Source organism: Pristiophorus japonicus, chromosome 12 (assembly GCF_044704955.1).
Source record: "Pristiophorus japonicus isolate sPriJap1 chromosome 12, sPriJap1.hap1, whole genome shotgun sequence".
Taxonomy (NCBI): domain Eukaryota; kingdom Metazoa; phylum Chordata; class Chondrichthyes; family Pristiophoridae; genus Pristiophorus; species Pristiophorus japonicus.
Window position 1 is genome coordinate 108,114,600 of NC_091988.1, and position 22,585 is coordinate 108,137,184.

General features: G+C 47.7%; 1 pseudogene; it reads left to right on the forward strand.

Annotated features, from left to right (window-relative positions):
* LOC139277418 (zinc finger protein 271-like) overlaps positions 1 to 21,341 on the forward strand; it is an 84,813-nt pseudogene extending 63,472 nt beyond the window's left edge.
* The last annotated feature ends 1,244 nt before the right edge of the window (positions 21,342 to 22,585 follow it).

Consider the following 22,585-nt stretch of genomic DNA (forward strand, 5'->3'; position numbering starts at 1 on the left):
GAGTTCATGACCCACAATGTCACATTTCCCCCATTCAAACCAGCATCCAATGGTCAAGCTGAGAGAGCAGTGCAAACAATCAAGCAGAACTTGAAGAGGGTAACTGAAGGCTCACTGCAGACTCACCTATCCCAAGTCCTGCTTAGTTACCGCACGAGACCCCACTAACTCACTGGGATTCCACCCGCTGAACTGCTCATGAAAATGGCACTTAAGACAAGGCTCTCATTAGTCCACCCTGATCTACATGAACAGATAGAGAGCAGGCAGCTTCAACAAAGTGCATATCATGGCAGGACAGCTCGGACACATGTTATGCTCCTCCTGTACTATGTGGGAAGTTAGGGACGCTTCCGGTGTCCCTGACGACTACGTATGCAGGAAGTGCATCCACCTGCAGCTCCTGACGGACCACATTGCAGCACTGGAGCTGCGGGTGGATTCGCTCTGGAGCATCCATGATGCTGAGGATGACGTGAATAGCACGTTTAGTGAGTTGGTCTTACTGCAGGAAAAGGGTACACAGCCAGATAGGGAATGCATGGCCAACAGAAAGAACAGTTCAAGGAAGGTAGTGCAGGGGTCCCCTGTGGTCATCCCCCTGCAAAACAGATACACCGCTTTGGGTACTGTTGGGGGGGATGAGACATCAGGGGAGGGCAGCAGCAGCCAAGTTCATGGCACCATGGGTGGCTCTGCTGCACAGGAGGGCAAGAAAAAGAGTGGGAGAGCTATAGTGATAGGGGATTCAATTGTAAGGGGAATAGATAGACGTTTCTGCGGCTGCAACCGAGACTCCAGGATGGTATGTTGCCTCCCTGGTGCAAGGGTCAAGGATGTCTTGGAGCAGGTGCAGGGCATTCTGAAAAGGGAGGGTGAACAGCCAGTTGTCGTGGTGCATATAGGTACCAACGATATAGGTAAAAAATGGGATGAGGTCCTACGAGACGAATTTAAGGAGCGAGGAGCTAAATTAAAAAGTAGGACCTCAAAAGTAGTAATCTCAGGATTGCTACCAGTGCCATGTGCTAGTCAGAGTAGGAATCGCAAGATAGCTCAGATGAATACGTGGCTTGAGGAGTGGTGTAGAATGGAGGGATTCAAATTTCTGGGACATTGGAACCAGTTCTGGGGGAGGTGGGACCAGTACAAACTGGACGGTCTGCGAAAAGTAAAAGTGGAGGGCAGAGAAACCTAAGGCAAAAAGTAAAAAGGGCCACATTACAGCCAAATTCTAAAAGGCAAAGTGTGTTAAAAAGAGAAGCCTGAAAGCTCTGTGCCTCAATGCAAGGAGTATTCAGAATAAGGTGGAAGAATTAACTGCGCAGATAGCAGTTAACGGTTATGATGGGCTAACCAAACTGGTAGCAATGCAGTGGAGGAGGATTTCCTGGAGTGTATTAGGGATGGTTTTCTAGACCAATATGTCGAGGAACCAACTCGGGAGTTGCCCATCCTAGACTGGGTGATGTGTAATGAGAAAGGATTAATTAGCAATCTTGTTGTGCGAGGCCCTTGGGGAAGAATGATCATAACATGGTAGAATTCTTTATTAAGATGGAGAATGACACAGTTAATTCAGAAACTAGGGTCCTGAACTTAAGGAAAGGTAACTTCGATGGTTTGAGGCGTGAATTGGCTAGAATAGACTGGCAAATGATACTTGAAGGGTTGACAGTGGATAGGCAATGGCAATCATTTAAAGATCACATGGATGAACTTCAACAATTGTACATCCCTGTCTGGAGTAAAAATAAAATTGGGAAAGTGGCTCAACCGTGGCTAACAAGGGAAATTAAGGATAGTGTTACATCCAAGGAAGAGGCATATAAATTGACCAGAAAAAGCAGCAAACCTGAGGACTGGGAGAAATTTAGAATTCAGCAGAGGAGGACAAAGGGTTTAATTAAAAGGGGGAAAATAGAGTACGAGAATAAGCTTGCCGGGAACATAAAAACTGACTGCAAAAGCTTCTATAGATATGTGAAGAGAAAAAGATTAGTGAAGACAAACATAGGTCCCTTGCAGTCGGATTCAGGTGAATCTATAATGGAGAACAAAGAAATGGCAGACCAATTGAACAAAGACTTTGGTTCTGTCTTCACGAAAGAAGACACAAATAACCTTCCGGAAGTACTAGAGGATAGTGGGTCTAGTGAGAAGGAGGGAAATTGTGTTAGGGAAATTGATGGGATTGAAGGCCGATAAATTACCGGGGCCTGATAGTCTGCATCCCAGAGTACTTAAGGAAGTGGCCCTAGAAATAGTGGATGCATTGGTGATTATTTTCCAATAGTCTATCGATTCTGGATCAGTTCCTATGGACTGGAGGGTAGCTAATGTAACACCACTTTTTAAAAAGGGAGGGAGAGAGAAAGCAGGTAATTATAGACTGGTTAGCCTGACATCAGTGGTAGGGAAAATGTTGGAATCAATTATTAAAGATGAAATAGCAGCTCATTTGGAAAGCAGTGACAGGATCGATCCAAGTCAGCATGGATTTATGAAGGGGAAATCATGCTTGACAAATCTTTTGGAATTTTTTGAGGATGTAACTAGTAGAGTGGACAAGGGAGAACCAGTGGATGTGGTGTATTTGGACTTTCAAAAGGCTTTTGACAAGGTCCCGCACAAGAGATTGGTGTGCAAAATCAAAGCACATGGTATTGGGGGTAATATACTGACGTGGATAGAGAACTGGTTGGCAGACAGGAAGCAGAGAGTCGGGATAAACGGGTCCTTGTCAGAATGGCAGGCAGTGACTAGTGGAGTGCCGCAGGGCTCAGTGCTGGGACCCCAGCTCTTTACAATATACATTAACGATTTAGATGAAGGAATTGAGTGTAATATTTCTAAGTTTGCAGATGATACTAAACTGGGTGGCGGTGTGAGCTGTGAGGGGGACTCTAGGAGGCTGCAGGGTAACCTGGACAGGTTAGGTGAGTGGGCAAATGCATGGCAGATGCACTATAATGTGGATAAATGTGAGGTTATCTACTTTGGGGGCAAAAACGCGAAGACAGAATATTATCTGAATGGCGGCAGATTAGGAAAAGGGGAGGTGCAACGAGACCTGGGTGTCATGGTTCATCAGTCATTGAAAGTTGGCATGCAGGTTGTCGAAATCTCGACTCTCAATTTAACTAAAAAATATGAAACTCTGACACAAACAGCTCTGGTCGATGTCCCTTTAATAGTTGTACTTGCTGCAAGGAAAAGTCTCACTAAGTCAAAGGCTCAGCGAAGACTTCTACAGGGTTTTAAAATCACATTATCTTTATACAGGAGAACAAACAAAGAATTTATGATTCCATCACGTGTATCAGTTCTGCCCTTGCGGTCAGCAAATACAGATAAGGAGTTCTTCAATCACTTAATTAACATTACATCCTTGTTTTAATTCTCTACATATCTATACAGCCTTTATCTAATACTTCTAAGGTTTAGCACAGCGACAGTTATTAGTAGGGAGTATAATTCTAACAGGACATTCTTTCTGTTAGGGAGGGTAAATTCAAGGTTCCCTCACTCACACAGATGGCTCCTGCCTTTCTTTAATTAGCTATCAGTCCAGGTTGGCATGTTTATGCAGAAGCAAATTGTCTGCTGCAGGGGCTTCTGGTAGAACTGAGACTCCATTTTGTTTTATTACAAAAGGGTATATTTAACAGGAAATGTAACTTCTAAAAGTAAATTTCCACAAGGTACAGCAGGCGGTGAGAAGGCAAATGGTATGTTGGCCTTCATAGCTAGGGGATTTGAGTATAGGAGCAGGGAGGTCATACTGCAGTTGTACAGGGCCTTGGAATATTGTGTTCAGTTTTGGTCTCCTAATCTATTGAGGGAGTGCAGCGAAGGTTCACCAGACTGATTCCCGGGATGGCTGGACTGACATATGAGGAGAGATTGGATCGACTGGGCCTGTATTCACTGGAGTTTAGAAGGATGAGAGGGGATCTCGTAGAAACATATAAGATTCTGACGGTACGGGACAGATTAGATGCGGGTAAAATGTTCCCAATGTTGGGGAAGTCCAGAACCAGGGGACAGTCGTAGGCTAAGGGGTAGGCTATTTAGGACTGAGATGAGGAGAAACTTCTTCACTCAGAGAGTTGTTAACCTGTGGAATTCCCTGCCGCAGAGAGTTGTTGATGCCAGTTCATTAGATATATTCAAGAAGGAGTTAGATATGGCCCTTCCGGCTAAAGGTATCAAGGGATATGGAGAGAAAGCAGGAAAGGGGTACTGAGGAAATGATCAGCCATGATCTTATTGAATGGTGATGCATGCTTGAAGGGCGGAATGGCCTACTCCTGCACCTATTTTCTATGTTTCTATAGCGCAAATGTGTCACGCGAAATTGAGATTAATGATCCTGTAAATGTGTTGAACTATGGACAAGGTCCCAAGTGGCTTCCCGGCACTGTCGTGGCCAAGAGGGGAGTAGGGTGTTTCAGGTCAAACTTTCAAATGGACACATCTACAGGAAACACTTGGACCAAACCAAACTCAGATTCACGGACTATCCAGAGCAACCCACCTTGGACCCTACCTTTTTTGACCCCCCAACACACACCAGTGGCAACCGACCTATCAGTTGACCATGAAGCAGAACCCATCACCCACAGCAGCCCAGCAGGACTCACCACACCAGGCAGCCCAGCAAGGCCAGCTGCACAGCAGCCCAATGAAAGCCCAACAAACGACTCACCAAAACCAGCATTTGCACCAAGGCAATCAATCAGGGAAAGGAAGGCCCCAGATCAACTCACCTTGTAAATAGTTACACTATTGATTTGGGGGGGGGGGTGTTGTTATATATGTAAACCTATAAATACCTTGTTTAACCACCAGAGGGCTCATCCCCTGGAGTCCCAAGAGATCCCACAATCCCTTGGAAGCACCGGAATTTAAGGAGGCCTCACAGGCTGGAGAGGCACTCTGGAGACCTGCAATAAAAGACTAAGGTCACACATTACTTTGAGCTCACAGTATCTGGTCAGACTCTTTACTCATACACTACACCTCTCATCCCCGTAATCAACCTAGTGAACCTTCTCTAAACTGCTTCCAAAGCAAGTAAATCCTTTCATAAATATGGAAACCAAAACTGCACGCAGTATTACAGGTGTGGCCTCACCAATACCCTGTATAACTGTAGCAAGACTTCCCTGCTTTTATACTCCATCCCCTTTGCAATAAAGGCCAAGATACCATTGGCCTTCCTGATCACTTGCTGTACCCGCATACTATCCTTTTGTGTTTCATGCACAAGTACCCCCAGGTCCCGCTGTACTGCAGCATTTTGCAATCTTTCTCCATTTAAATAATAACTTGCAATCTGATTTTTTTTCTGCCAAAGTGCATAACCTCACACTTTTGAACATTATAATGCATCTGCCAAATTTTTGCCCACTCACTTCGCCTGTCTATGTCCTTTTGCAGATTTTTTGTGTCCTCCTCACACATTGCTTTTCCTCCCATCTTTGTATTGTCAGCAAACTTGGCTATGTTACAGTCGGTCCTTTTACGAGATTTACGAGGATGTTGCCAGGACTGGAAAATTTTAGCTATGAGGAAAGATTGGATCGGCTGGGATTGTTTTCTTTGAAACAGAGGAGGCTGAGCGGAGATTTAATTGAGGTGTATAAAATTATGAGGGGCCCAGATAGTGTGGATCGGAAGGACCTATTTCCCTTAGTAGAGGGGTCAACAACCAGGGGGCATCGATTTAAAGTAATTGGTAGAAGGTTTAGAGAGGATTTAAAGGGAGAATTCTTCACCTAGAGGGTGGTGGGGGTCTGGAACTCACTGCCTGAAAGGGAGGTAGAGGCAGAAACCCTCATCACATTTAAAAAGTTTTTGGATATGCACTTAGTGCCGTAACCTACAGGGCTACGGACCCAGAGCTGGAAAGTGGGATTAGGCTGGGTAGCTTTTTTTCGACTGACATTGACACAATGGGCCGAATGGCCTCCTTATGTGTCATAATTTTGTATCACTCTTGCTGGGTTCAGTTCTACACTCACTGGTTCCCCTCCCCTGAAGGTGCTGACTCTGGCTGGGTGCAGTTCTACACTCACTGGTTCCTCGCCCTCCCCTGAAGGTGCTGACTCTGGCTGGGTTCAGTTCTACACTCACTGGTTCCTCTCCCTCCCCTGAAGGTACTGACTCTGGCTGGGCTCAGTTCTACACTCACTGGTTCCCCTCCCCTGAAGGTACTGACTCTGGCTGGGTTCAGTTCTACACTCACTGGTTCCTCTCCCTCCCCTGAAGGTACTGACTCTGGCTGGGTTCAGTTCTACACTCACTGGTTCCCCTCCCCTGAATGTACTGACTCTGGCTGGGTTCAGTTCTATACTCACTGGTTCCTCTCCCTCCCCTGAAGGTACTGACTCTGGCTGGGTTCAGTTCTACACTCACCCGTTGCTGTGCACAGTGTGACCTGTGTGCTTAATTGCCATGTGGAAACTCCCTGGGAACTTGACCGAATCCTGAGTCTCTCTGGGGACCGGAACCACCCTCCCCTCCTCCACCCCCGGCCCGAATCAAAGATTTCAGGAGAGGAGAAATATGAAAAAGGATTTAAAAGGTTTGGTGGTGAAATGTTGGGCAGGTGTGTAAGATGAGGATTCCCCACGGCTTGATGCATTTCATTGGGTCCCTGATTTGGGCATGTGGTGAGCTGGCACTTATCCCATTGTAGCGAGTTAGTGTAACAGCAGAGCCTGGGATCGGGATAGTGGGACAGGAAGCTCACAGCACCAATATTACCCTGCAGGTGGGATATGTGAGAGTGTTAGTGAGGGCTTTGGTCACTTTATTAATCACACACAGCAGAAGCACATTACTGTGATGGGAGATCACTGACAACCGAGCAGCCAGCGGCACCTTTACAGGCAGTATTTACAGGAGCTGGGACACAGAGTCTCATTAAAATCTACCGCGACTTGAGCACATAAAATCTAGGCCGACATTCCAGTACCGAGGGAGCACCAAACTGTCGGAGGGGCAGTACTGAGGGTGTGCCACACTGTTGGAGGGGCAGTACTGAGGGAGCGCCGCACTGTCGGAGGGGCAGTACTGAGGGAGTGCTGCACTGTCGGAGGGGCGGTACCGAGGGAGTGCCGCACTGTCGGAGGGGCAGTACTGAGGGAGTGCTGCACTGTTGGAGGGGCAGTACTGAGGGAGCGCCGCACTGTTGGAGGGGCAGTACTGAGGGAGCGCCACACTGTCGGAGGGGAAGTACTGAGGGAGTGCCGCACTGTCGGAGGGGCAGTACTGAGGGAGTGCCGCACTGTCGGAGGGGCAGTACTGAGGGAGTGCCGCACTGTCGGAGGGGCAGTACTGAGGGAGCACCGCACTGTTGGAGGGGCAGTACTGCGGGAGTGCCGCACTGTCGGAGGGGCAGTACAGAGGGAGCGCCGCACTGTCGGAGGGGCAGTACAGAGACAGGGCCTTATGGGCCGTCTTATATACAGTGCTCCCAAGGGATGCTGGGATCCCTTGGGACTTCAGGGGATGCGCTCCCTGGTGGCAGAACATGGGAGTGTATGCTTTACAGATACACAACACTGGCTACAGGATTTTTAGACAGGATAGGAGGGTAAAAGGGTTGGGGCGGGGGAGGCGGGCTGGTTGTGGTACTAATTAAAGAAACTATTATAGCGGTGAGGAGGGATGATGTGTTAGAGGGATCATTAACTGAGGCCATATGGGTAGAATTGAAAAATAAAAAAGGGGCAATCACACTGCTGGGAGTGTATTATAGACCCTGAAACAGTGGGAGGGAGGTAGAGGAGCAAATATGTAGGCAACTTGCTGTGAAGTCCAAAAACCATAGGGTAGTAACAGTGAGGGAATATTTGTCCCAAATATTGATTGGGACAAATTTAGTGTGAAGGGTATAGAGGGTGCGGAATTCGTGAAATGCATTCAAGAGAACTTTTTGAGTCAGTATGTAGCAAGCCCAACACGAGAGGGGTTGGTCTTGGATTTATATTTGGGGAATGAAGCTGGGTGGGTTGAAGGGGTATTAGTGGGAGAGCACTTGGGTGCCAGTGACCATAATTCAGTCAGATTCAAGTTGGTTATGGATAAGGACAAGGATAGGCCTGGAATAAAAGTTCTGAATTGGGGAAAAGCTAATTTTGCTAAGTTAAGGAGAGATATGGCCCTAGTGGACTGGAAAGAGCTACTTGTGGGTAAATCAGTGTCGGAACAGTGGGAGGCATTCAAGGAGGAGATCCTAAAGATTCAGGCCAAACATGTGCCCTTGAAGAAAAAGGCTGGGAAAAATAATTCTAGAGCCCCCTGGATATCTAGGGACTTACAGGGGAGGATTAAGAAAAAAAGGGATGATTAGGTCACATATCAACGGCTAAATACTTTAGAATTGTTAGAGGAATAAAGAAAGTTAAGAGGTAAAATTGAAAAGGATATTAGGAAAGCTAAGAGAGAGCACAAGAAATTCTTAGCCAGTAAAATTAAGGAAAACGCTAAGATGTTCTATAAATATATTAAGAGGAAGAAAGTAACTAAGGAAAGGGTAGGGCCTATTAGAAACCATGATGAAATGCATCCCAGGTTGTTGAGCGAAGTAAAAGAGGAAATAGCAGAGGCCTTGACCATCATTTTCCAGTCCTCTTTGTATATGGGCATGGTGCTGGAGGATTGGAGGACTGCTAATGTAGTACCCTTATTTAAGAAGGAAAAAAGGGATAGGCCGAGTAATTACAGACCTGTCAGCCTAACGTCAGTGGTGGAAAATTTATTGGAAAAAATCCTGAAAGACAGGATAAATCTGCATTTGGATCAGCAAGAATTAATTAGGAACAGTCAGCATGGATTTGTTCAGGGAAGATCGTGTTTGACTAACCTGATTGAATTTTTTGAGGAGGTAACCAAGAGGATCGATGAGGGTAGTGCGTACGATGTAGTATATATGGACTTTTGTTAAGGTAGACTGGTCATGAAGGTTAAAGCCCATGGGATCCAGGGAAAAGTGCAAGTTGGATCCAAAATTGGCTTGGAGGTAGGAAGCAAAGAGTAATGATTGATGGATGTTTTTGTGACAAGAAGGATGTTTCCAGTGGGGTTCTACAAGGTTCAGTACTGGTTCCCTTGCTTTTTGTGGTATATATCAATGATTTAGATTTGAATATAGGGAGTATGATTAAGAAGTTTGCAGACGACACTAAAATTGGCTGTATGGTTGATAATGAAGAGGAAATTCATGGACTGCAGGAGGATATCAATCTACTGGTCACATGGGCAGAGCAGTGGCAAATGGAATTTAATTCAGAGAAGTGTGATGCACTTTGGGAGTGCTAATAAGGAAAGGGTATACACATTAAGCGCTAGGCCACTTAATAGTGGAGATGAACAAAGGGACCTTGGAATGCTTGTCCACAAATCCCTGAAAGTAGCAGGCCAGGTGGAAGGTGGATAAGAAGGCATACGGAATGCTTGCCTTTATTGGCCAAGGCATACAATATAAGAGCAGGGAAGTTATGCTTAAATTGTATAATACTTTGGTTAGGCCACAGCTGGAGTCCTGCGTGCAGTTCTGGTCACCGTATTATAGGAAGGACGTGATTGCACTAAAGGGTGCAGAGGAGATTTACTAGGATGTTGCCTGGAATGGAGAATCTTAGTTACAAGGACAGCTTGGATAAGCTGGGTTTGTTCGCATTGGAACAGAAGAGGTTGAGAGGAGACCTCATCGAGGTGTACAAAATATTGAGGGTCCTGGACATAGTGGATAGTAAGGGTCTATTTCCATTGGTGGAGGGGGCTATTACGAGAGGGCAAAGTTTTAAGGTGGTTGGTGGAAGGTTTAGAGGGGATTTGAGGGGGGACTTCTTTACGTAGAGGGTTGTGGGGATCTGAAACTCGCTGCCTGGAAGGGTGGTGGATGCAGAAACCCTCAACACTTTTAAGAGATGGTTGGATGAGCACTTGAAGTGCCGTAACCTGCAGGGTTACAGACCTAGAGCTGGTAAGTGGGATTAGTCTAGATGATCTTTTGTTGGTCAGCGTAGATATAATGGTAAGTACTGCAGGGAATAGAATACGGCTAGGATGATCTCCTGGACTCGTTTCGATCGCCTGGATGGGTCGGAGAAGAATTTTCCCAGATTTTTTTCTCCTTAAATTGGCCTGGGTTTTTATCTGGTTTTTGCCTCTCCCAGGAGATCACATGGCTCCGGTTGGGGTGGGGTGTAGATGTTTTTAGTATAAGGGGTGTTGCAGTTGTGTGGGGTGGACTGGTTGGGCTGGGTGTTCTTTGCCTTAACGTTATTGTTCATGGGTTTGTATGTACCTTTAGGGCTGCTGATGAAGGGCTGTGCGGCTCTTTGTCGACCAGCACAGACATGATGGGCCGAAATGGCCTCCTTCTGCACTGTAAATTTCTCTGTTTCTATACTCCATCCCTTTGTAGTAAAGGTCATGCAGGGAGGATGATTCCTCTGGCTGGGGAGTCTAGAACCAGGGGTCACAGTCTCAGAATAAGGGGTCGGCCATTTAGGACTGAGATGAGGAGAAATTTCTTCACTCAGAGTGTTATGTCTTGGAGAAGGAGTTAGACTAGATGCTGCAAGCTCAAAAGTAAGGTGTGAACGTAGTCCTTTATTACAGATCTCAGAGTGCCTCTCCAGCCTGTGAGGCCTCCTTATGTACAGTGCTCCAAGGGATTGTGGGATCCCTTGGGACTCCAGGGGATGAGCCCTCTGGTGGTTAGACATGGTAATTACAGGTTTACTTACATAACATAGAGGCTGCTGAATCTTTGGAATTCTCTACTCCAGAGGACTGTGGATGCTCAGTCGTTGAGTATATTCAAGATAGAGAGTGACAGATTATGGGATACTAAGGGAATCAAGGGATATGGGGATAGTGTGGGGAAGTGGAGTTGAGATCGATCAGCCCTGACCTTTTGAATGGTGGAGCAGGCTCGAAAGGCTGAATGGCCCACTCCTGCTCCCATTGTGTTCTGATCCAATGTTCCCCATTCACACAGCAGGGGCCAGCGCGCAAGCGCAGTGGCGACCTACATTTGGAGCGTGCGCAGTGTGACTTTGAGCAGAACGGTGCGGGTGGTGGAAACGGACGGAAGCTGGAAATGTTGTTTTGCAGCCGGCGTGAGGCGGCGGGGCGCAAGGGAGTAATGGACTCGGTGGGTGGGCTTTATGAGCAATTGGTGTAGGCCACAAGCCCCGAATAAGAACCGGTAAGCTCCACGTTTGGAGCTCCGGGGTCTTTTCCCTGAAATAGGCCCAGGTTAACGGACGCTCTCTTTGTAAAGGAAAGATGGCCGGTTGAGCGCATTGTCATTTTAATTGATTGAGTTATGGAGCGCATGCGCGGCCATCTTTGTAAAGGGCCCCATTGACCAGGAGAGAAAATACTTTTATTCTCAGGTCAGGCAGCATCTGTGGGGAAAGAAAGAGTTACATTTATATAGCGCCTTTCACAACCACTGGATATCCCAAAGTGCTTTACAGCTAATTATGTCGTTTTTGGAGGGTAGTCATTGTTGTAATGTTGGAAAGGCAGCAACCAAATTGTGCACAGCAAGCTCCGACAAACATCAATGTGATAATGACCAGTTAATCTGTTTTTTTTTTAGTGATGTTGATTAAGAGATAAATATTGGCCAGGACACCAGGAATAACTCGCCTGCTCTTCACAATAGTGCCATGGGATCTGTTTCATCCACCCAAGAGAGTAAACGGAGCCTCGGTGTAACGTCTCACTGCACCGTACTGCACTGGAGTGTCAGCCTACATTTTTGTGCTCAAATCTCTGGAGTGGGTCTTGAACCAACAACTTTCTGGCTCAGAAGTGAGAGTGCTTCCCACTGAGCCACAGCTGTCAAAGAGAGAGAGTTAACACTTTAGGTCGATGACCTTTTGTCTGAAATGCAAGAGGTTAAATATGTAATGGGTTTTGGGCAAGTACAGGGGGAGGGGAGGAAAGAACAAAAGGAAAGGTCTGTAATAGGGTGGAAGGCAGGGGAGATTGAGTGACAAAAGGTCTGGTTGTACAAGGCAAAAGAAGATGGTAATGGAGCAAGTAAAGAAACACAAGATGAGTCTAGAAGAGGTGTAAATGGGAATGGCAGAATTATCAACAGCTGCTGTCCAAAAAGATGGAGGCAGAGATTCCGATCTGAAATTGTTGATCTCGATGTTGAGTCCAGAAGGCTATAAAGTGCCTAATCGAAAGATGAGGTGCTGTTCCTCGAGCTTACGTTGAGCTTCATGAGGACAGTGTAAGAGGCTGAGGTCAGAGTAGGAGTAGAGCAGAGAATTAAAGTGTCAGGCGACCGGAAGCTCAGGGTCATTCTTGCGGACTGAACGGAGGTGTTCCGAGGCGGCCACCCAATCTACATTTGGTCTCCCCAAAGTAGAGAAGACACCAATGTCAACAACTTGTATTTATATAGCGCCTTTAACACAGTGAAACGTCCCAAGGCGCTTCACAGGGATATTATGAAATAAAAATTTGACACCGAGGTGCATAAGTAGAAAATAGCGCAGGTGACCAAATGTTTGGTCAAAGAGGAGCGCCTTGGAGGAGGAAAGAGAGATAGAGAGATAGAGAGGCGGAGAGGTTTAGGAAGGGAGTTCCAGAGCTTGGGGCCCAGGCAACAGAAGGCACGGCCACTGATGGTTGAGCGATTATAATCAGGGATGCTCAGGAGGGCAGAATTAGAGGAGTGCAGACATCTCGGAGGGTTGTAGGGCTGGAGATTAGAGATAGGGAGTGGCGTGGCCACGAACGGATTTGAAAATGAGGATGAGAAATTTGAAATTGAGGCGTTGCTTCACTGGAAGCCAATGTAGGTCAGCGAGCACAGGGGTTATGGGTGAGCGGGACTTGGTGTGAGTTAGGACATGGGCTGCTAAGTTTTTAATCACCTCTAATTTACATAGGGTAGAATGTAGTAGGCCAGCCAGGAGTGCGTTGGAATAGTGAAGTCTAGTGGTAACAAAGGCATGGTGTGTGTTTCAGCAGCGGAGGAGCTGATGCAGGGGGTGGAGACGAGTGATGTTATGGAGGTGAAAATAGGTGGTTTTAGTTATGCCGCAGATATGTGGTCGGAAGCTCATTTCAGGGTCAAATATGACACCTAGGTTGTGAACAATCTGGTTCAGCCTCAGACAGAAGTTGGGGAGAGGAATGGAGTCAGTGGCTCGGGAACGCAGTTTGTGGCCGGGATCGAAAGCAATGGCTTCGGTCTTCGCAATAAATATTTCTGCTCATCCAGAGACAGCATCGTGAGCAGCGATTACTGTATATTAAATTGCAAGAAGTACAAGTAAATTGTTGATTCACCTGGAAGGAGTGTTGGGGCCCTGGATAGTGGGAAGGGAGGAGCTAAAAGGGCAGATGTTGTAGCTCCTGCATTTGCATAGAAAGGAGCCGTGGGAAGGGGTTTGTGGGTGTGGCCATTGCTAGAAAGGCCAGCGATTATAGCCCATCCCGAGGATCTTGACCCAGCGATGATGAAGGAACTGCAATATATTTCCAAGTCAGGAAGGTGCGTAACTTGGAATGGAACGTGGAGGTGGTGGTGTTCCCATGCTCCTGCTGACCTTGACCTTCTAGGCGGTAGAGGTCACGGGCTTGGGAGGTGCTGCTGAAGAAGCCTTGGCGAGCCACAGTGCGCCGGTGGTGGAGGGAGTGAATGTTTAAGGTGGTGCATGGGGTGTCAATCAAGCGGATGCTTTGTCCTGGATGGTGTTGAGCTGCTTGAGTGTTGTTGGAGCTGCACCCATCCAGGCAAGTGGAGAGTATTCTATCACACTCTTGACTTGTGCCTTGTAGATGGTGGAAAGGCTTTGGGGAGTCAGGAGGTGAGACACTCACCGCAGAATACCCAGCCTCTGACTTGCTCTTATAGTTACAGTATTTATGTGGTTGGTCCAGTTAAGTTTCTGGTCAATGGTGACCCCCAGAATGTTAATGGTGGGCGATTCGGTGATGGTAATGCCATCGAATGTCATGGGGAGGTATTAGACTCTCGCTTGTTGGAGATGGTCATTGCCTGGCACTTGTGTGGCACGAATATTACTTGCCACTTATCAGCCCAAGCCTGAATGTTTACCAGATCTTGTTGTATTGGGGAATGGACTGCTTCGTTATCTGAGGAGCAGCGAATTGAACTGAACACTGCAGTCATCAGCGAACATCCCCACTGCTGACCTTATGATGGAGGGAAGGTCATTGAGAAAACAGCTGAAGATGGTTGGGCCTAGGACACTGCCCTGAGGAACTCCTGTGTTGGAGGTGATTAAAGAGTGGACCAGGGTGTAAATGCCCTTCGCCACTTTACCAGTTTCTTGGCCCCAAATTTTCACTGGATGGCCAAACTGTCCACCTCCATCCCTCACCAGGATGGCCTGAGAGCGCTCCATTTCTTCCCTGAAGGGAGGCCCAACCAGTCCCCATCCAACACCCTGATCCCCCTAGCTGCACTTGTTCTCACAATCAACTATTTCTCCTTTGATTCCACTTGCTTCCTTCGTGTGTCCTACCACTGCCTGCATTTTCATGAGATGTGTGGATCATTCTTTGTCCTCGCCAGGTCCCCATCCCTCACCTCTTTTTCTGCCACATTGATGACTGTAACAGGGCTGTTTCCTGCTCTCGTCCCGAACTGGAAAACGTCATGAAATTATCTTCCAATTTCCACCCTTCTCTCGCCTTCATGCGCTCCGTGTTAAAAGCAGTTACATTCCTAACATTTACCAGTTCTGTCATTGACCTGAAACATTAACTCTGTTTCTCTCTCCACAGATGCTGCCTGAGTATTTCCAGTATTTTGTGTTTTATTTCAGGTTCCCAGCAACCGTAGTATTTTGCTTTTGTACAAGTATAGAACTGAACCCAGTCATAGTAAATGTGCTCGGCAAGTAGTGCAGGAGACTACCCCGTGAGTCCATCTCGCTTTCAAACCAATATTCACTTCTGAGTATCGGTAAGGACGATGGTGCCTCTGGGGAGTGCAGCCAGAGCCAAGTCCAAGGCACCACGGGTGGCTCAGCTGCACAGGGGGCAGGGACGAAGAACAAAAGAGCCCTAGTGATAGGGATTCTATAGTTAGGGGAACAGACGGCATTTCTGGGGCCGTAGACGTGACTCCCGAATAGTTTTGTGCCTCCGTGGTGCCAGGGTTAAGGATGTCACAGAGCGGACGCAGGGCATCCTGGGGCGGGGGGGGGAGGGTAAACAGCTAGAGGTCGTGGTCCATATCAGGACCAACGACATAGTTAAAATGAGGGATGAGGTCCTACAGGAAGAATTCAGGGAGCTAGGAAGAAAATTAAAGGGTAGGACCTCCAAGGTAGTAATCTCCGGGTTACTACCGGTGCCACGTGCTAATGAGTATAAGAATAGAAGGATAGAGAGGATGAACACGTGGCTGGAAAGTTGGTGTAGGAGGGAGGGCTTTAAATTTTTGAGGCATTGGGACCGCTCCTGGGGGAGATGGGACCTGTATAAACCGGACGGGTTGCACCTCAACAGCGCTGGGACCAATATCCTCGCGGGGAGTATTGCTAGTGCTGTTGGGGAGAGTTTAAACTAGCTTGGCAGGGGGATGGGAACCTGAGAACAAATTCAAAAGGGAAGAAGTAAAGCAGGAGTTGGATCGCAAGAATCTGTAAGACAGAGGAACAGGGCTTAGTATGTAGTAAGTAAGGAGGTCTTCCTGTGCTGAATGGGATATACTTTAATGCAAGGAGTATAGCGAATAAGGCGGATGAGCTAAGAGCACTTGGGAGTATGAGATTATAGCCATTACAGAAACACGGCTGATCAATATTCCTGGCTACAGGATTTTTAGACAAGATAGAGAGGGGGGTAAAAGGAAGGGTGGGGGGTTGGGGGTGGGGGGGGTTGTTTACTAATTAAATAAACTATTACAGCTGTGAGGAGGTATGATATGTTAGAGGGATCATCAAATGAAGCCATATGGATCGAATTGTAAAATTAAAAAAAGGGGCGTGTATTATAGACGCCCAAACAGTGGGAGGGAGATAGAGGAGTAAATATGTCGGCAAATTACTGTGAAGTCCACAAGCCATAGGGTAGTAATAGTAGGGGATTTTAGCTATCCAAATATTGATTGGGACAAATTTAGTGTGAAGGGTATAGAGGGTGTGGAATTCTTGAAATGCATTCAAGAGAACTTTTTTTAGTCAGTATGTAGCAAGCCCAACACGAGAGGGGGCGGTCTTGGATTTAGTTTTGGGGAATGAAGCTGGGCGGGTGGAAGGGATATTAGTGGGAGAGCCAGTGACCATAATTCAATCACATTCAAGTTGGTTATAGATAAGGACAAGAATAGGCCTGGAATAAAAGTTCTCAATTGGTAAAAGCTAATTTTGCCTTAAGGAGTGATTTGGCCACAGTGGACTGGAAACAGCTACTTGTGGGTAAATCAGTGTCGGAACAGTGGGAGGCATTCAAGGAGGAGATCCGGAAGGCTCAGGCCAAACATGTGTCCTTAAAGAAAAAGGTTGGGAATAATAATTCTTGAGCCCCCTGGACTTACAGGGGAGGATTAAGAAAAAAAGGGACACTTAGCTCATATACCAACAGCTAAATACTATAGAATCTTTAGAGGAATATAGAAAGTTAAGAGGCAAAATTAAAAAGGATATTAGGAATGCTAAGAGAGAGTTCTTGGCCAGTAAAATTAAGGAAAACCCTAAGATGAACTAAAGAAAGGGTAGGGCCCATTGGAGATCATGAGGTAATCTTTGTGTGGAGGCGGAAGATGTTGGTAGGGTTAAGAAACAAATACTTTGCATCTGTTTTCACAAAGGAAAGGGGCAATGCAGATACTGCTATCAAGGAGCAGTGTGATATTCTGGATGTAATAAATATAATGAGAGAGGAAGTATTAAGGGGTTTAGCAACTTTGAAAGTAGATAAGTCCCCAGGCCCGGATGAAATGCATCCCAGGTTGTTGAGCGAAGTAAAAGAGGAAATAGCAGAGGCTTTGACCATCATTTTCCAATCCTCTTTGGATCTGGGCATAGTGCTGGAGGATTGGAGGACTGCTAATGTCGAACCCTTGTATAAGAAGGGAGAAAGGGATAGGCCGAGTAATTACAGGCCTGTCAGCCTAACCTCAGTGGTGAGAAAATTATTGGAAAAAATCTTGAAAGACAGGATAAATCTGCATTTGGAAAGACAAGGATTAATTAGGGACAGTCAGCACGGATTTGTTAAGGGAAGATCGTGTTTGACTAACCTGATGGAATTTTTTGAGGAGGTAACCAGGAGGGTCGATGAGGGTAGTGCCTATGATGTAGTATAGATGGACTTTAGCAAGGCTTTTGATAAGGTCCCACATGGTAGGCTGCTCATGAAGGTTAAAGCCCATGGGATACAGGGTAAAGTGGCAAGTTGGATCCAAAATTGGCTTGGAGGTAGGAAGCAAAAGGTAATGATTTTTTTCTCCCTAAATTGGCCTGGGTTTTTATCTGGTTTTTGCCTCTCCCAGGAGATAGCTCCGGTTGGGGTGGAGTGTAGAATGTTTCAGTATAAGGATGTGTGGCAGTTGTGGTGAGGCGGACTGGTTGGGCTGGGTGCTCTTTGCCTTTCCGTCATTGTTCATAGGTTTATATGTAACCTTTAGGGCTGCTGACCAAGGGCCGTGCGGCTCTTTGTCGGCCGGCGCAGACACGATGGGCCGAAATGGCCTCCTTCTGCGATGTAAATTTCTACGTTTCTATGATTGGATGTTTTTGTGACTGGAAGGATGTTTCCAGTGGGGTTCCGCAGGGCTCAGTACTGGGTCCCTTGCTTTTTGTGGTATATATCAATGATCTAGATTTGAATATAGGGAGTATGATTAGGAAGTTTGCAGACAACACTAAAATTGGCTGTGTGGTTGATAATGAAGAGGAAAGTCATGGGCTGCAGGAGGATATCAATCTACTGGTCAGGTGGGCAGAGCAGTGGCAAATGGAATTTAATTCAGAGAAGTGTGAGGTGATGCACTTTAGGAGGGCTAATAAGGAAAGGGTGTACACATTAAGCAGTAGGCCACTTAATAGTGTAGAGGAACAAAGGGACCTTGGTGTACTTGTCCACAGATCCCTGAAAGTAGCAGGCAAGGTGGTTAAGAAGGCATATGGAATGCTTGCCTTTATTGGCTGAGGCATAGAATATAAGAGCAGGGAGGTTATGCTTAAATTGTATAATAATCTGGTTAGGCTACCGCTGGAGTACTGCGTGCAGTTCTGGTCGCTGTATTACAGGAAGGACATGATTGCACTAGAGAGGGTGCAGAGGAGATTTACTAGGATGCTGCCTGAAATGGAGAATCTTAGTTATGAGGATAGATTAGATAGGCTGGGTTTGTTCTCATTGGAACAGAGGAGGTTGAGAGGAGACCTCAGTGAGGGGTACAAACAGGGCCTGGACATAGTGGATAGTAAGGGTCTATTTCCATTGGTGGAGGGGTCTATTACGAGGGGGTATAGTTTTAAGGTGGTTGGTGGAAGGTTTAGAGGGGATTTGAGGGGGGGCTTCTTTTTGCAGAGGGTTGTGGGGATCTGGAACTTGCTGCCTGGAAGAGTGGTGGATGCAGAAACCCTTACCACTTTTAAGAGATGGTTGGATGAGCACTTGAAGTGCCATAACCTGCAGGGTTACAGACCTAGAGCTGGTAATTGGGATTAGACGGGATAACTTTTTGTTGGACGGAGTAGATATAATGGTAAGTACTGCAGGGAATAGAATACGGCCAGGGTGATCTCCTGGACTAGTTTCGATTGCCTGGATGGGTCGGAGAGGAATTTTCCCAGATTTTTTTTCCACAATTGGCCTGGGTTTTTATCTGGTTTTTGCCTCTCCCAGGAGATCGCATGGGTCCGGTTGGGGTGGAGTGCAGAATGTTTCAGTATAAGGGGTGTTGCAGTTGTGGTGAGGCGGACTGGTTGGGCTGGGTGCTCTTTGCCTTACCGTCATTGTTCATAGGTTTATATGTAACCTTTAGGGCTGCTTACCAAGGGCCGTGCAGCTCTTTGTCGGCCGGCGCGGACACGATGGGCCGAAATGGCCTCCTGCGCTGTAAATTTCTGTATTTCAGAGGAGGGAAACCAGTGAATATAAAACTGAACTCAGGGGTGAAAACTAGGAGTGGAGAACAAACTGTTGGAGCTAGTGTGATGGGTTTAGATTTCAGCACAGAGAGGGTGGGAGAGTGGGATGGGGAGGGGAGAGTGTGTGAAACAGGGAGGGGGGGAAGAGTGTGTGTGTGTGTGTGGGGAGGGGAGGGGGAGGGGAGAGTGTGGGGGGGGAGGGGGAGAGTGTGGGGGGGCGGAGGGGGAGAGTGGTGGGGGGAGGGGGAGAGTGGTGTCGGGGGAGAGTGGTGGGGGGGAGGGGGAGAGTGGTGTAGGGGGAGAGTGGTGTGGGGGGGGAGGGGAGGAGAGGAGAGAGTGTGGGGGGGGGAGGGGGAGAGAGTGTGGGGGGAGGGAGAGTGGTGTGGGGGGGGAGGGGGAGAGTGATGTGGGGGGGGAGGGGAGAGTGGTGTGGGGGGGGGGAGGGGGAGAGTGGTGAGTGGGGGGAGGGGAGAGTGTGTGTGGGGGGGGAGGGGGAGAGTGTGTGTGTGGGGGGGGAGGGGGAGAGAGTGTGGGGGGGGAGGGGGAGAGAGTGTGGGGGGGGAGGGGGAGAGAGTGTGGGGGGGAGGGGGAGAGAGAGTGTGGAGGGGGAGAGAGTGTGGGGGGGGAGGGGGAGAGAGAGTGTGGGGGGGGAGGGGGAGAGAGTGTGGGGGGGGAGGGGGAGAGAGAGTGTGGGGGGGGGAGGGGGAGAGAGAGTGGGGGGGGGGAGGGGGAGAGAGTGGGGGGGGGGAGGGGGAGAGAGTGTGGGGGGGGAGGGGGAGAGAGTGTGGGGGGGGGAGGGGGAGAGAGTGTGGGGGGGGAAGGGGAAGAGAGTGTGGGGGGGGGAAGGGGAAGAGAGTGTGGGGGGGGAGGGGGAGAGAGTGTGGGGGGGGAGGGGGAGAGAGTGTGGGGGGGGAGGGGGAGAGAGTGTGGGGGGGGGAGGGGGAGAGTCTGTTGGGGTGTGTCAGGGGGGAGGGGAAGAGTGTGTGTGGGGGGAGGGGGATTTACAGCTTTGGGGGAATGAGAGGAAAGAATGTTCCCGAGAAACTAGAAAGTCTGTTTTGAATTTCTTTGCTGTAGCTGCAGTGATGACTTTTGCAAATTAATTTTACAGGGTATTAGAAGGGAAACTCAAACCAAAGATCACATCAAGTTTTGACAGTCAAGTGACACATTAGGTCCTGAATATCAGCGGCCTTTCAGTGTGGAAGGAGAAATGTTTGTCTGTTCGGTCTGTGGGGAAAGATTTCAAACATCAGTGTGACTGGAGAAGGCCCGAGACACACACACCCGAGTGAGAGTGTTCCAGTGCACTGACTGTGGAAAGAGCTTTAACCAGTTACACAGTCTGAAAACATCACCATTCACAGTGGGGAGAAACCGTACACGTGTTGTGTGTGTGGACGAGGCTTCAACTGATCATCCAACCTGGAGAGACACAAGGACACCCGCACCATGGAGAAACCGTGGGAATGTGGGGACTGTGGGAAGGGATTCAATTATCCATCCAAACTGGAAACTCATCGACGCAGTCATACCGGGGAGAGGCCGTTCACCTGCTCCGAGTGTGGGAAGGGATTCAATCAGTCATCCAACCTTCTGAGACACCAGCGAGTTCACACTGAGGAGAGGCCGTTCACTTGCTCTCGGTGTAAGAAGGGATTCACTGTGCAATCCAACTTGCTGACACACCATTGCATTCACACTGGAAAGAGGCCATTCACCTGCTCCGAGTGTGGGAAAGGATTCAATCAGTCATCCACCCTGCTGACTCACCAGCGAGTTCACACTGGGGAGAGGCCGTTCACCTGCTCCGTATGTGGGAAGAGATTCACTCAGTCATCTGGCCTTCTGAGACACCAGCGAGTTCACACTGGGGAGAGGCCATTCACCTGCTCTGTGTGTGGGAAGGGATTCACTCAGTCATCCAACCTGCTGACACACCAGCGAGTTCACAAGTGACTGAAGGGGTTGGATTCTGCTGTTATTGCTGCTGTTAATCACATCCAGGACTGAACCATGTTCACTCTGACAGTCGGGTTTGTTTCTGTTGATGATAACCCTATAACTGGACTGCAGTTTAATATTCTGGATATGTAGCTTATCGTGTTGTCGGGGCTGCAGTGTCCCTTTATGAACCGCTGTCTGTGATCTTTCCCCTTAACTTAGGAACTCTCGTCGCAAATTATTTTACAATAAAATGATGAACTTTTACTTCAATCCTAAATTGATCTTTGGTACAAAATCCACAATTCAGTGTCTGAAAGGTTTCACTGATTAACGTCTCCAATGAGAAAGTGCTGATTAATCCTCGCTGACAATTCTTACTGATTTGCACATTATACTCAGTGGCCCCTCCATTATCCCCCAGAAAGAGGAATGGGAATTGGTGAGGAATCAGTGTCCCCAAATGTTGGCCCTCCCGTCGGGTACAGCAATCCCCTCGGCACAGGAATGGAGTCCAGTCCCAGTAACCGGCTGAGGTTAATCTTTCTGGGCCTGTGGGGTGGGTTTATATCAGACAGGCGAGGATTGGTGTCAGTGACTGTGGGGTGGGTTTATATCAGACAGGAGGAGATTGGTGTCAGTGACTGTGGGGTGGGTTTATATTAGACAGGAGGAGATTGGTGTCGGCGACTGTGGGTTGAGAGAACTATCTGTGGTTAACTAAGGAAGTAAAGGATAGTATCAAATTGAAAACAATGGCATACAATGTAGCCAAGATTAGCGGTAGACCAGAGGATTGGGAAATTTTTAATAACCAGCAAAGAAGGACTAAAAAAAGTAATAGGGAGAAGATGGATTATGAGAGTAAACTAGCCAGAAATATAAAAACAGACAGTGAGAGTTTCTACAGGTATATAAAAAAAGAGCGTAGCTAAAGTAAACGGGGGCGCTAAGAGGCTGCAGGGTAACCTGGACAGGTTAGGTGAGTGGGCAAATGTATGGCAGATGCAGTATAATGTGGATAAATGTGAGGTTATCCACTTTGGGGACAAAAACACAAAGACAGAATATTATCTGAATGGTGGCAGATTAGGAAAGGGGGACGTGCAGCGAGACCTGGGTGTCATGGTACATAAGTCAAAGAAAGTTGATATACAGGTACAGCAGGCGGAGAAGAAGGCAAATCGGGAACATTCTTCCCGCATCTAACCTGTCCAGTCCCATCAGAATCTTATATGTTTCTATGAGAACCCCTCTCATCCTGCTAAACTCCAATGTATAAAAGCCCAGTTGATCCAGTCTCTCCTCATATGTCAGTCCAGCCATCCCTGGAATCAGTCTGGTGAACCTTTGCTGCACTCCCTGAATAGCAAGAACGTTCTTCCTCAGATTAGGAGACCAAAACTGAACACAATATTCCAGATGAGGCCTCACCAAGGCCCTGTACAATTGCAGTCAGACCTCCCTGCTCCTATACTCAAATCTCCTAGCTATGAAGGCCAACATACCAT